Source organism: Triticum dicoccoides, chromosome 4A (genome assembly GCF_002162155.2).
Source record: "Triticum dicoccoides isolate Atlit2015 ecotype Zavitan chromosome 4A, WEW_v2.0, whole genome shotgun sequence".
NCBI lineage: Eukaryota > Viridiplantae > Streptophyta > Magnoliopsida > Poales > Poaceae > Triticum > Triticum dicoccoides.
In genome coordinates, this window is record NC_041386.1 from 579,264,746 (window position 1) to 579,277,262 (window position 12,517).

Below are 12,517 nucleotides of genomic sequence, written 5' to 3' on the forward strand. Positions count from 1 at the left end.
CCCGCTCGATATTTGGGAAGAGGACCAGAGCCTCTATAAATAGGACTAGCCACCATAGTAGGAAGGGGAGATCGAAATCCGAGAGGCATAGGCTAAGGACGAAGAAGAGAAGATCGAGATCCGAGAGAGAGAGAAGGGTGATTGAACTCCTTCTAGCAGTTCGTCCCCCCCAGCCAAGAACAGACCCTTGCGAGGCTATTCTTCCTTGTATTGTTCATCATCATCAGCCCAAGAGGCAATCCACCACACCACACACTGGAGTAGGGTATTTCACCACAATGGTGGCCCGAACCAGTATAAACCCTGTGTCTCTTGTGTCGTTCTTCCCATAGCTTAGATCTTAGCGAGGCGGAGGGGTGCAGGTAGGTAGGAGGCGAAATCTCCGCACGCACCCAGTGTTCGAACCTCAAGGGTCTGCCGGAACCCGAAATCCGACACCCACTTTCCTCAGTATCACGACCTGATGCGACATTGGCAGCGCAATCAGTCGGAGGAGGCCAGCGGTGGCGATGACGGCTCTGCGATGGGGAACGGTCGCTCGTCGTCGCAGCACCAGCAATTCCAGGATCGCATAATACCCGCATGTTGATGACCTCCAGGAGTCTCCGGCCTCCTCCCTCCAGGTACCTCTCCAAACCCTAACCGCCTCTGAGGTTCACAGTTTATTACTATACTACTATTGTTTAATTAGATGGTAACATAAAACTTTGAGTGTCTTATAGGAGTTCTTATTCACGGTTTGAGATGCTAACTGGGTTCTCTCTATCTCTCACAAGTTTGTCCTTGTGTTATCTCTTTATTCAGGGTACTCCCTCCATTTCTGAATATAATACCTTTTATAGATTCCACTATAGACTACACACATAACAAAATGAGTAAATCTACACTCTAAAGTACGTCTATATACATCCCTATGTAGTTCACGATGGAATCTCTAAAAGGTCTTATATTTAGGAACGGAGGGAGTAAAAAATGCCTAGAATAAAGAAATGATGAATTGTATTGTACTCATTATTGTAGTTAAAGATTATGTTTAAAATCGATCATCACTTGGGATGGTGCCAACTTGCAGGGTCGATGAGACATTAAATTGCCATATTGCTTTTCCCTCTTCTTCACGTGTTAGGAATATATCTTTAACAATAGAATTTAATATTTGTGGTTTCACATGCAGGAAGAGACAAGATCGTATCAATCACCAGTGAAGGAGTCATGTGATTGTTGTCGTCATGATAAATGTTGGTGTAGTGTAAAATTCCTGAGCTAGACATTATGGTACAATATTAATTTTAGGATTGTTGCCAATCATACCCGTCTGTAGCTATATCACATTGCAAAATTCCATGAACATTTGGTCCACATTATTTCTCTGTTATATTGTTCCTGCCCAAGCATGGATGCAGGTGGACGTGGGCGCCGCGGCTGCCACCAAGGATGTAGGGGTCACTCTACAACCGGCAAGGACACGGTAGGCGCGCCAACCGCACTATAGCCTTAGAGTTTTCCTAATTTCTATAGGTATGCGAGGTCAATTTAATATTCACATATATGCTGAAATTTTGACTTCGAAGGACCATCTCTGAAGTTATATGCTGAAATTTTGACTTTGAAAACCAGCACTAAAGTTATATGAAGTTTCTTGCAAGAGCTATATCATTCTTTTTAGTACTACTGATTAATTCCCATGAGTACCAATGGTGAGATTTTCAGGCGTAAATACTGGATATGATTCTCATTGCTGGCAATCTTCATGAACCTATCAAGGAGAACATTGCAATACTAATTGTTGCACAAGTGTTCTCAACACCGGCTAGCAATAAGAGAGAATGATTGTTTAATGCTCACTGTTGTAAGCTTGATCCAAGAGGAGCTTCTCAATGTTGGACATGTAGGCTGCGAGGAACAGAAATAATACCTATTTGTTCACTCTTTTCCTGTACCTATGAATCATCTACCACTGTTCAGTAGAGTTAAGTTATGTGCTTCAATATTAGGAAGTCATCATCTTCTAAAACATATTGTTGCCTACTCAAACATATTTTGTTCCTTTTTGTTTCCAACAGATTATGTATAAAAACACGTGTACAATAAGCGTCAGAATCTGCATTGGACCGTCCTCATATGCTCTGTCCATTTTTTCCAAAGAAATAACACTTCTACAGTCCTACGCATTCGGAGATACGATTTAGTGTGCTATTACAATCCTCGTAATCGCACGCTATATTTTCTGTGGGAATTTCTGTCATCCATTCTGTTTTGAGGTAAATATATCAGTTAATTTTTTTTTGTTCTAGTAAGGTACCAGATACATGTTATGAAATTCTCCTTTGCCTCTTCCAGGTCAACCACATAGGCAGGAGGGAATTCATTTATCAATAAAAATAAATTTGTCTGAGGGGATGTTATCTTATCTCTCCAGCATAACCAAATGAACACTATGATGAACTTAACATCCCTCTGTCATTATTTCTCTAAGATGCAAGCGATATAAAATTAAAAAAGCCCGTCGGTGAGCACGAAATGTATTGCTCTGTCCATCGGTGAGCACGAAATGTAAACATCCTTCTAAATAACATGTTAGCTATCTTGAGGCTGGAAATGCAAGCATCCTTCTAAATAAGCTATTAGCTGTCTTCGGGATGGAAATGCAAGCATCAAATCTTGATATAATTAATAATGAAACATAAGCAACATCATAGATTTTGCTATTTCTATTGATGTTGAAATTGATAATAGTTATTTTTAGAAAAGTATATGTGAAAGGATAACACGATATATACCATTTTGCATATCAGACAGCAAAAACGCCATGGTGGTCGCCCTCGGCTACGATTGTGTGCATTCCTTGCACTGGGAATCGGCATTGGACAACGTAGAGGGGTGAGGAGGGAGGATGATGCCATGGTCGGGAAGTGTGATAGCACTGAGAGGAAGGTGTGGGCTGAACACCGTGGCGGGGAGAGATGACAACGACATCAACAAGGAGAGCAGGTTGGGGAAATGAGATGTGAGTGTGAGTGTTGTGCACTCACTTTTATATCACTTGTTTATAATTAATCTCCAGAAATGACTTGTTTAAAGTATCTAATATTTTTCACTATATAAAAGTATGTGACATTTCTCTCATAGCAAACAAATTCCTGAAGGAAATATGCCCTAGAGGCAATAATAAAGTTATTATTTATTTCCTTATATCATGATAGATGTTTATTATTCATGCTAGAATTGTATTAACCGAAAACATAATACATGTGTGAATACATAGACAAACAGAGTGTCACTAGTATGCCTCTACTTGACTAGCTCGTTAATCAAAGATGGTTATGTTTCCTAACCATAAACAAAGAGTTGTTATTTGATTAACGGGATCACATCATTAGGTGAATGATCTGATTGACATGACCCATTCCATTAGCTTAGCACCCGATCGTTTAGTATGTTGCTATTGCTTTCTTCATGACTTATACATGTTCCTATGACTATGAGATTATGCAACTCCCGTTTGCCGGAGGAACACTTTGTGTGCTACCAAACGTCACAACGTAAATGGGTGATTATAAAGGTGCTCTACAGGTGTCCCCAAAGATACATGTTGGGTTGGCGTATTTCGAGATTAGGATTTGTCACTCCGATTGTCGGAGAGGTATCTCTGGGCCCTCTCGGTAATACACATCACATAAGCCTTGCAAGCATTGCAACTAATGAGTTAGTTGTGAGATGATGTATTACGGAACAAGTAAAGAGACTTGCCGGTAACGAGATTGAACTAGGTATGGGATACCGACGATCGAATCTCGGGCAAGTAACATACCGATGACAAAGGGAACAACATTGTTGTTATGCGGTCTGACCGATAAAAGACCTTCGTAGAATATGTAGGAGCCAATATGAGCATCCAGGTTCCGCTATTGGTTATTGACCAGAGACGTATCTCCGTCATGTCTACATTATTCTCGAACCCGTAGGGTCCGCACGCTTAAGGTTTCGATGACAGTTATATTATGAGTTTATGAGTTTTGATGTACCGAAGTTAGTTCGGAGTCCCGGATGTGATCACTGACATGACGAGGAGTCTCGAAATGGTCGAGACATAAAGATTGATATATTGGACGGCTATATTCGGACACCGGAAGTGTTCCGGGTGATTTCGGAGAAAACCGAAGAGCCGGAGGGTTACCGGAACCCCCCCGGGAGAAGTAATGGGCCATATGGGCCTTAGTGGAGAGAGAGAAGGGCAGCCATAGGTGGGCCGCGCGCCTCCTCCCCCCTTGGTCCGAATTGGACTAGGAGAGGGGGGCGGCGCCCCCCTTTCCCTCTCCCTCCCCACTTCTTTCCTCCTCCTAGTAGGAGTCCTACTCCTACTAGGAGGAGGACTCCTCCTTGGCACGCCATAGAGGGCCGACCGGCCTCCTCCCCTTGATCCTTTATATACGGGGACAGAGGGCACCCCTTGAGACACAAGTTGATCCACGTGATCATATTCTTAGCCATGTGCGGTGCCCCCTTCCACCATAGTCCTCGATAATATTGTAGCGGTGCTTAGGCGAAGCCCTGCGACAGTAGTACATCAAGATCGTCACCACGCCGTCGTGCTGACGGAACTCTTCCCCGACACTTTGCTGGATCGGAGTCCAGGGATCGTCATCGAGCTGAACGTGTGCTAGAACTCGGAGGTGCCGTAGTTTCGGTGCTTGATCGGTCGGGCCGTGAAGACGTACGACTACATCAACCAAGTTAACGCTTCCGTTGTCGATCTACAAGGGTACGTAGATCACACTCTCCCCTCTCGTTGCTATGCATCACCATGATCTTGCGTGTGCGTAGGAATTTTTTTGAAATTACTACGTTCCCCAACAGTGGCATCCGAGCCTAGGTTTTATATGTTGATGTTATATGCACGAGTATAACACAAGTGAGTTGTGGGCGATATAAGTCATACTGCTTACCAGCATGTCATACTTTGGTTCGGCGGTATTGTTGGACGAAGCGGCCCGGACTGACATTACGTGTACGCTTACGCGAGACCGGTTCTCCCGACGTGCTTTGCACATAGGTGGCTTGCGGGTGACAGTTTCTCCAACTTTAGTTGAACCGAGTGTGGCTACGCCCGGTCCTTGCGAAGGTTAAAACAACACCAACTTGACAAACTATCGTTGTGGTTTTGATGCGTAGGTAAGATTGGTTCTTGCTTAAGCCCGTAGCAGCCACGTAAAACTTGCAACAACAAAGTAGAGGACGTCTAACTTGTTTTTGCAGGGCATGTTGTGATGTGATATGGTCAAGACATGATGCTAAATTTTATTGTATGAGATGATCATGTTTTGTAACCGAGTTATCGGCAACTGGCAGGAGCCATATGGTTGTCGCTTTATTGTATGCAATGCAATCGCGCTGTAATGCTTTACTTTATCACTAAGCGGTAGCGATGGTCGTGGAAGCATAAGATTGGCGAGACGACAACGATGCTACGATGGAGATCAAGGTGTTGCGCCGGTGACGTTGGTGATCACGACGGTGCTTCGAAGATGGAGATCACAAGCACAAGATGATGATGGCCATATCATATCACTTATATTGATTCCATGTGATGTTTATCTTTTATGCATCTTATCTTGCTTTGATTGACGGTAGCATTATAAGATGATCTCTCACTAATTATCAAGAAGTGTTCTCCCTGAGTATGCACCGTTGCGAAAGTTCTTTGTGCTGAGACACCACGTGATGATCGGGTGTGATAGGCTCTACGTTCAAATACAACGGGTGCAAAATAGTTGCACACGCGGAATACTCAGGTTATACTTGACGAGCCAAGCATATACAGATATGGCCTCGGAACACGAAGACCGAAAGGTCGAGCGTGAATCATATAGTAGATATGATGAACATAGTAATGTTCACCAATGAAACTACTCCATCTCACGTGATGATCAGACATGGTTTAGTTGATTTGGATCACGTAATCACTTAGAGGATTAGAGGGATGTATATCTAAGTGGGAGTTCTTTAAGTAAATTAATTGAACCTAAATTTATCATGAAACTTAGTACCTGATAGTATCTTGCTTGTTTATGCTTGATTGTAGATAGATGGCTCGTGCTGTTGTTCCGTTGAATTTTAATGCGTTCCTTGAGAAAGCAAAGTTGAAAGATGATGGTAGCAATTACACGGACTGGGTCCGTAACTTGAGGATTATCCTCATTGCTGCACAGAAGAATTACGTCCTGGAAGCACCGCTGGGTGCCAGGCCTGCTACTAGAGCAACACCAGATGTTATGAACGTCTGGCAGAGCAAAGCTGATGACTACTTGATAGTTCAGTGTGCCATGCTTTACGGGTTAGAATCGGGACTTCAACGACGTTTTGAACGTCATGGAGCATATGAGATGTTCCAGGAGTTGAAGTTAATATTTCAAACAAATGCCCGGATTGAGAGATATGAAGTCTCCAATAAGTTCTATAGCTGCAAGATGGAGGAGAACAGTTCTATCAGTGAGCATATACTCAAAATGTCTGGGTATAATAATCACTTGATTCAATTGGGAGTTCATCTTCCAGATGATTGCATCATTGACAGAATTCTCCAATCACTGCCACCAAGCTACAAGAGCTTCGTGATGAACTATAATATGCAAGGGATGAATAAGACTATTCCTGAGCTCTTCGCAATGCTAAAAGCTGCGGAGGTAGAAATCAAGAAGGAGCATCAAGTGTTGATGGTCAACAAGACCACTAGTTTCAAGAAAAAGGGCAAAGGGAAGAAGAAGGGGAACTTCAAAAAGAACAGCAAGCAAGTTGCTACTCAAGAGAAGAAATCCAAACCTGGACCTAAGCCTGAAACTGAGTGCTTGTACTGCAAGCAGACTGGTCACTGGAAGCGGAACTGCCCCAAGTATTTGGCGGATAAGAATGATGGCAAGGTGAACAAAGGTATATGTGATATACATGTTATTGATGTGTACCTTACTAATGCTCGCAGTAGCACCTGGGTATTTGATACTGGTTCTATTGCTAATATTTGCAACTCGAAACAAGGACTACGGATTAAGCGAAGATTGGCTAAGGACGAGGTGACGATGCGCGTGGGAAACGGTTCCAAAGTCGATGTGATCGCAGTCGGCACGCTACCTCTACATCTACCTTCGGGATTAATATTAGACCTAAATAATTGTTATTTGGTGCCAGCGTTAAGCATGAACATTATATCTGGATCTTGTTTGATGCGAGACGGTTATTCATTTAAATCTGAGAACAATGGTTGTTCTATTTATATGAGTAATATCTTTTATGGTCATGCACCCTTAAAGAGTGGTCTATTTTTATTGAATCTCGATAGTAGTGACACACATATTCATAGTGTTGAAGCCAAAAGATGCAGAGTTGATAATGATAGTGCAACTTATTTGTGGCACTGCCGTTTAGGTCATATCGGTGTAAAGCGCATGAAGAAACTCCATACTGATGGACTTTTGGAACCACTTGATTATGAATCACTTGGTACTTGCAAACCGTGCCTCATGGGCAAGATGACTAAAACACCGTTCTCCGGTACTATGGAGAGAGCAGCAGATTTGTTGGAAATCATACATACAGATGTATGTGGTCCGATGAATATTGAGGCTCGTGGCGGATATCGTTATTTTCTCACCTTCACAGATGACTTAAGCAGATATGGGTATATCTACTTAATGAAACATAAGTCTGAAATGTTTGAAAAGTTCAAAGAATTTCATAGTGAAGTTGAAAATCATCGTAACAAGAAAATAAAGTTTCTACGATCTAATCGTGGAGGAGAATATTTGAGTTACGAGTTTGGTGTACATTTGAAAAATTGTGGAATAGTTTCGCAACTCACGCCACCCGGAACACCACAGCGTAATGGTGTGTCCGAACATCGTAATCGTACTTTAATAGATATGGTGCGGTCTATGATGTCTCTTACTGATTTACCGCTATCGTTTTGGGGATACGCTCTAGAGACAGTCGCATTCACGTTAAATAGGGCACCATCAAAATCCATTGAGACGACGCCTTATGAACTGTGGTTTGGCAAGAAACCAAAGTTGTCGTTTCTGAAAGTTTGGGGCTGCAATGCTTATGTGAAAAAGCTTCAACCTGATAAGCTCGAACCCAAATCGGAGAAATGTGTCTTCATAGGATATCCAAAGGAAACTATTGGATACACCTTCTATCACAGATCCGAAGGCAAGACTTTTGTTGCTAAGTTCGGAAACTTTCTGGAGAAGGAGTTTCTCTCGAAAGAAGTGAGTGGGAGGAAAAGTAGAACTTGACAAGGTAACTGTACCTGCTCCCTTATTGGAAAGTAGTGCATCACAGAAACTGTTTCAGTGACACCTACACCAATTAGTGAGGAAGCTAATGATGATGATCATGAAACTTCAGAACAAGATACTACTGAACCTCGTAGATCAACCAGAGTGAGATCCGCGCCAGAGTGGTACGGTAATCCTGTTCTGGAAGTCATGCTACTAGATCATGATGAACCTAAAAACTATGAAGAAGCGATGGTGAGCCCAGATTCCGTAAAATGGCTTGAAGCCATGAAATCTGAGATGGGATCCATGTATGAGAACAAAGTATGGACTTTGGTTGACTTGCCCGATGATCGGCAAGCAATTGAGAATAAATGCATCTTCAAGAAGAAGACTGACGCTGGCGGTAATATTACTGTCTACAAAGCTTGACTTGTCGCAAAAGGTTTTAGGCAAGTTCAAGGGATTGACTACGATGAGACCTTCTCACCCGTAGCGATGCTTAAGTCTGTCCGAATCATGTTAGCAATTGCCGCATTTTATGATTATGAAATTTGGCAGATGGATGTCAAAACTGCATTCCTGAATGGATTTCTGGAAAAAGAGTTGTATATGATGCAACCAGAACGTTTTGTCGATCCAAAGGGAGCTAACAAAGTGTGCAAGCTCCAGCGATCCATTTATGGACTGGTGTAAGCTTCTCGGAGTTGGAATAAACGCTTTGATAGTGTGATCAAAGCATTTGGTTTTATACAGACTTTTGGAGAAGCCTGTATTTATAAGAAAGTGAGTGGGAGCTCTGTAGCATTTCTGATATTATATGTGGATGACATATTACTAATTGGAAATGATATAGAATTTCTGGATAGCATAAAGGGATACTTGAATAAAAGTTTTTCAATGAAAGACCTCGGTGAAGCTGCTTACATATTAGGCATTAAGATCTATAGAGATAGATCAAGACGCTTAATTGGACTTTCGCAAAGCACATACGTTGACAAAGTTTTGAAGAAATTCAAAAATGGATCAAGCAAAGAAAGGGTTCTTGCCTGTGTTGCAAGGTGTGAAGTTGAGTAAGACTCAATGCCCGACCACTGTAGAAGATAGAGAGAAAATGAAAGATGTTCCCTATGCTTCAACCATAGGCTCTATCATGTATGCAATGATGTGTACCAGACCTGATGTGTGCCTTGCTATAAGTCTAGCAGGGAGGTACCAAAGTGATCCAGGAGTGGATCACTGGACAGCGGTCAAGAACATCCTGAAATAGCTGAAAAGGACTAAGGATATGTTTCTCATATATGGAGGTGACAAAGAGCTCATCGTAAAAGGTTACGTTGATGCAAGCTTTGACACTGATCTGGACGATTCTAAATCGCAAACCGGATATGTGTTTACATTAAACGGTGGAGCTGTCAGTTGGTGCAGTTCTAAACAAAGCGTTGTAGCGGGATCTACATGTGAAGCGGAGTACATAGCTGCTTCGGAAGCAGCAAATGAAGGAGTCTGGATGAAGGAGTTCTTATCCGATCTAGGTGTCATACCTAGTGCATCGGGTCCAATGAAAATCTTTTGTGACAATACTGGTGCAATTGCCTTGGCAAAGGAATCCAGATTTCACAAGAGAACCAAGCACATCAAGAGACGCTTCAATTCCATCCGGGATCTAGTCCAGGTGGGAGACATAGAGATTTGCAAGATACATACAGATCTGAATGTTGCAGACCCGTTGACTAAGGCTCTTCCACGAGCAAAACATGATCAGCACCAAGGCTCCATGGGTGTTAGAATCATTATTGTGTAATCTAGATTATTGACTCTAGTGCGAGTGGGAGACTGAAGGAAATATGCCCTAGAGGCAATAATAAAGTTATTATTTATTTCCTTATATCATGATAAATGTTTATTATTCATGCTAGAATTGTATTAACCGGAAACATAATACATGTGTGAATACATAGACAAACAGAGTGTCACTAGTATGCCTCTACTTGACTAGCTCGTTAATCAAAGATGGTTATGTTTCTTAACCATAAACAAAGAGTTGTTATTTGATTAACAGGATCACATCATTAGGTGAATGATCTGATTGACATGACCCATTCCATTAGCTTAGCACCCGATCGTTTAGTATGTTGCTATTGCTTTCTTCATGACTTATACATGTTCCTATGACTATGAGATTATACAACTCCCGTTTGCCGGAGGAACATTTTGTGTGCTACCAAATGTCACAACGTAAATGGGTGATTATAAATGTGCTCTACAGGTGTCTCCAAAGGTACATGTTGGGTTGGCGTATTTCGAGATTAGGATTTGTCACTCCGATTGTCGGAGAGGTATCTCTGGGCCCTCTCGGTAATACACATCACATAAGCCTTGCAAGCATTGCAACTAATGAGTTAGTTGTGAGATGATGTATTATGGAACGAGTAAAGAGACTTGCCGGTAACGAGATTGAACTAGGTATGGGATACCGACGATCGAATCTCGGGCAAGTAACATACCGATGACAAAGGGAACAACGTATGTTGTTATGCGGTCTGACCGATAAAAGATCTTCGTAGAGTATGTAGGAGCCAATATGAGCATCCAGGTTCCGCTATTGGTTATTGACCAGAGACGTATCTCGGTCATGTCTACATTGTTCTCGAACCCGTAGGGTCCGCACGCTTAAGGTTTCGATGACAGTTATATTATGAGTTTATGAGTTTTGATGTACCTAAGTTAGTTCGGAGTCCCGGATGTGATCACGGACATGACGAGGAGTCTCGAAATGGTCGAGACATAAAGATTGATATATTGGACGGCTATATTCGGACACCGAAAGTGTTCCGGGTGATTTCGGAGAAAACCGGAGAGCCGAAGGGTTACCGGAACCCCCCCGGGAGAAGTAATGGGCCATATGGGCCTTAGTGGAGAGAGAGAAGGGCAGCCATAGGTGGGCCGCGCGCCTCCTCCCCCTTGGTCCGAATTGGACTAGGAGAGGGGGGCGGCGCCCCCCTTTCCCTCTCCCTCCCCACTTCTTTCCTCCTCCTAGTAGGAGTCCTACTCCTACTAGGAGGAGGACTCCTCCTTGGCGCGCCATAGAGGGCCTGCCGGCCTCCTCCCCTTGATCCCTTATATACGGGGGCAGAGGGCACCCCTTGAGACACAAGTTGATCCACGTGATCATATTCTTAGCCGTGTGCGGTGCCCCCTTCCACCATAGTCCTCGATAATATTGTAGCGGTGCTTAGGCGAAGCCCTGCGACAGTAGTACATCAAGATCGTCACCACGCCGTCGTGCTGACGGAACTCTTCCCCGACACGTTGCTGGATCGGAGTCCGGGGATCGTCATCGAGCTGAACGTGTGCTAGAACTCGAAGGTGCCGTAGTTTCGGTGCTTGATCGGTCGGGCCGTGAAGACGTACGACTACATCAACCAAGTTAACGCTTCCGTTGTCGATCTACACGGGTACGTAGATCACACTCTCCCCCTCTCGTTGCTATGCATCACCATGATCTTGCGTGTGCGTAGGAAATTTTTTGAAATTACTACGAAACCCAACAATGCCCCCCCATAAAAAAAGGAAAATGCCACTCCTTTTCTTTTTATTTGAAAAATAGTTAATTCACTCTCTCATTCTCTCACTACATGGCATAGCTTATTCAAATTGGAATGCGACTCACTCTACTAAAAATGACAATGCCACTCACTTCGACTAAAAATGGTCACCTACTCACGTTTAGCATCTGACCATTGAATATATATTGTATATCAGTTTTTTTATTTTAATATTTTTATATGTTTACTTTTGTTAATCATAGATCAAAATTGATGGCTTCCCATGATGCTTTGAAAACAGATGGCTTTTGATTGACAAAGCTTTATGATGGACCCAGCAGAAAATCACCTGGATTTACACAATCAGAACAGGTGCATACAAATAATTGTTCTTTATATATTTATTATGCATGATAATACAAAAGGTGTTTATATTTTTTGTGTGCATGATATTTATTTATTTATTTTGCGGAATATGAAAGAGATGAAAATGGATTATGTCAACGTTCAAAAAGAATGTATCCACAAGTATGTTGAGGCGATATCGTTGGAAGGGCTAAAAATTCACTGTGATTTATATACAGCAAAAGGCCCGTGGCAACGCACGGGCATTCTACTAGTCTCCCCAGATATACCAAAGCACTTCTGATTTATCCCTAGATTTGGGACACATGCACGTTATTGTGGGGATGGATGGGG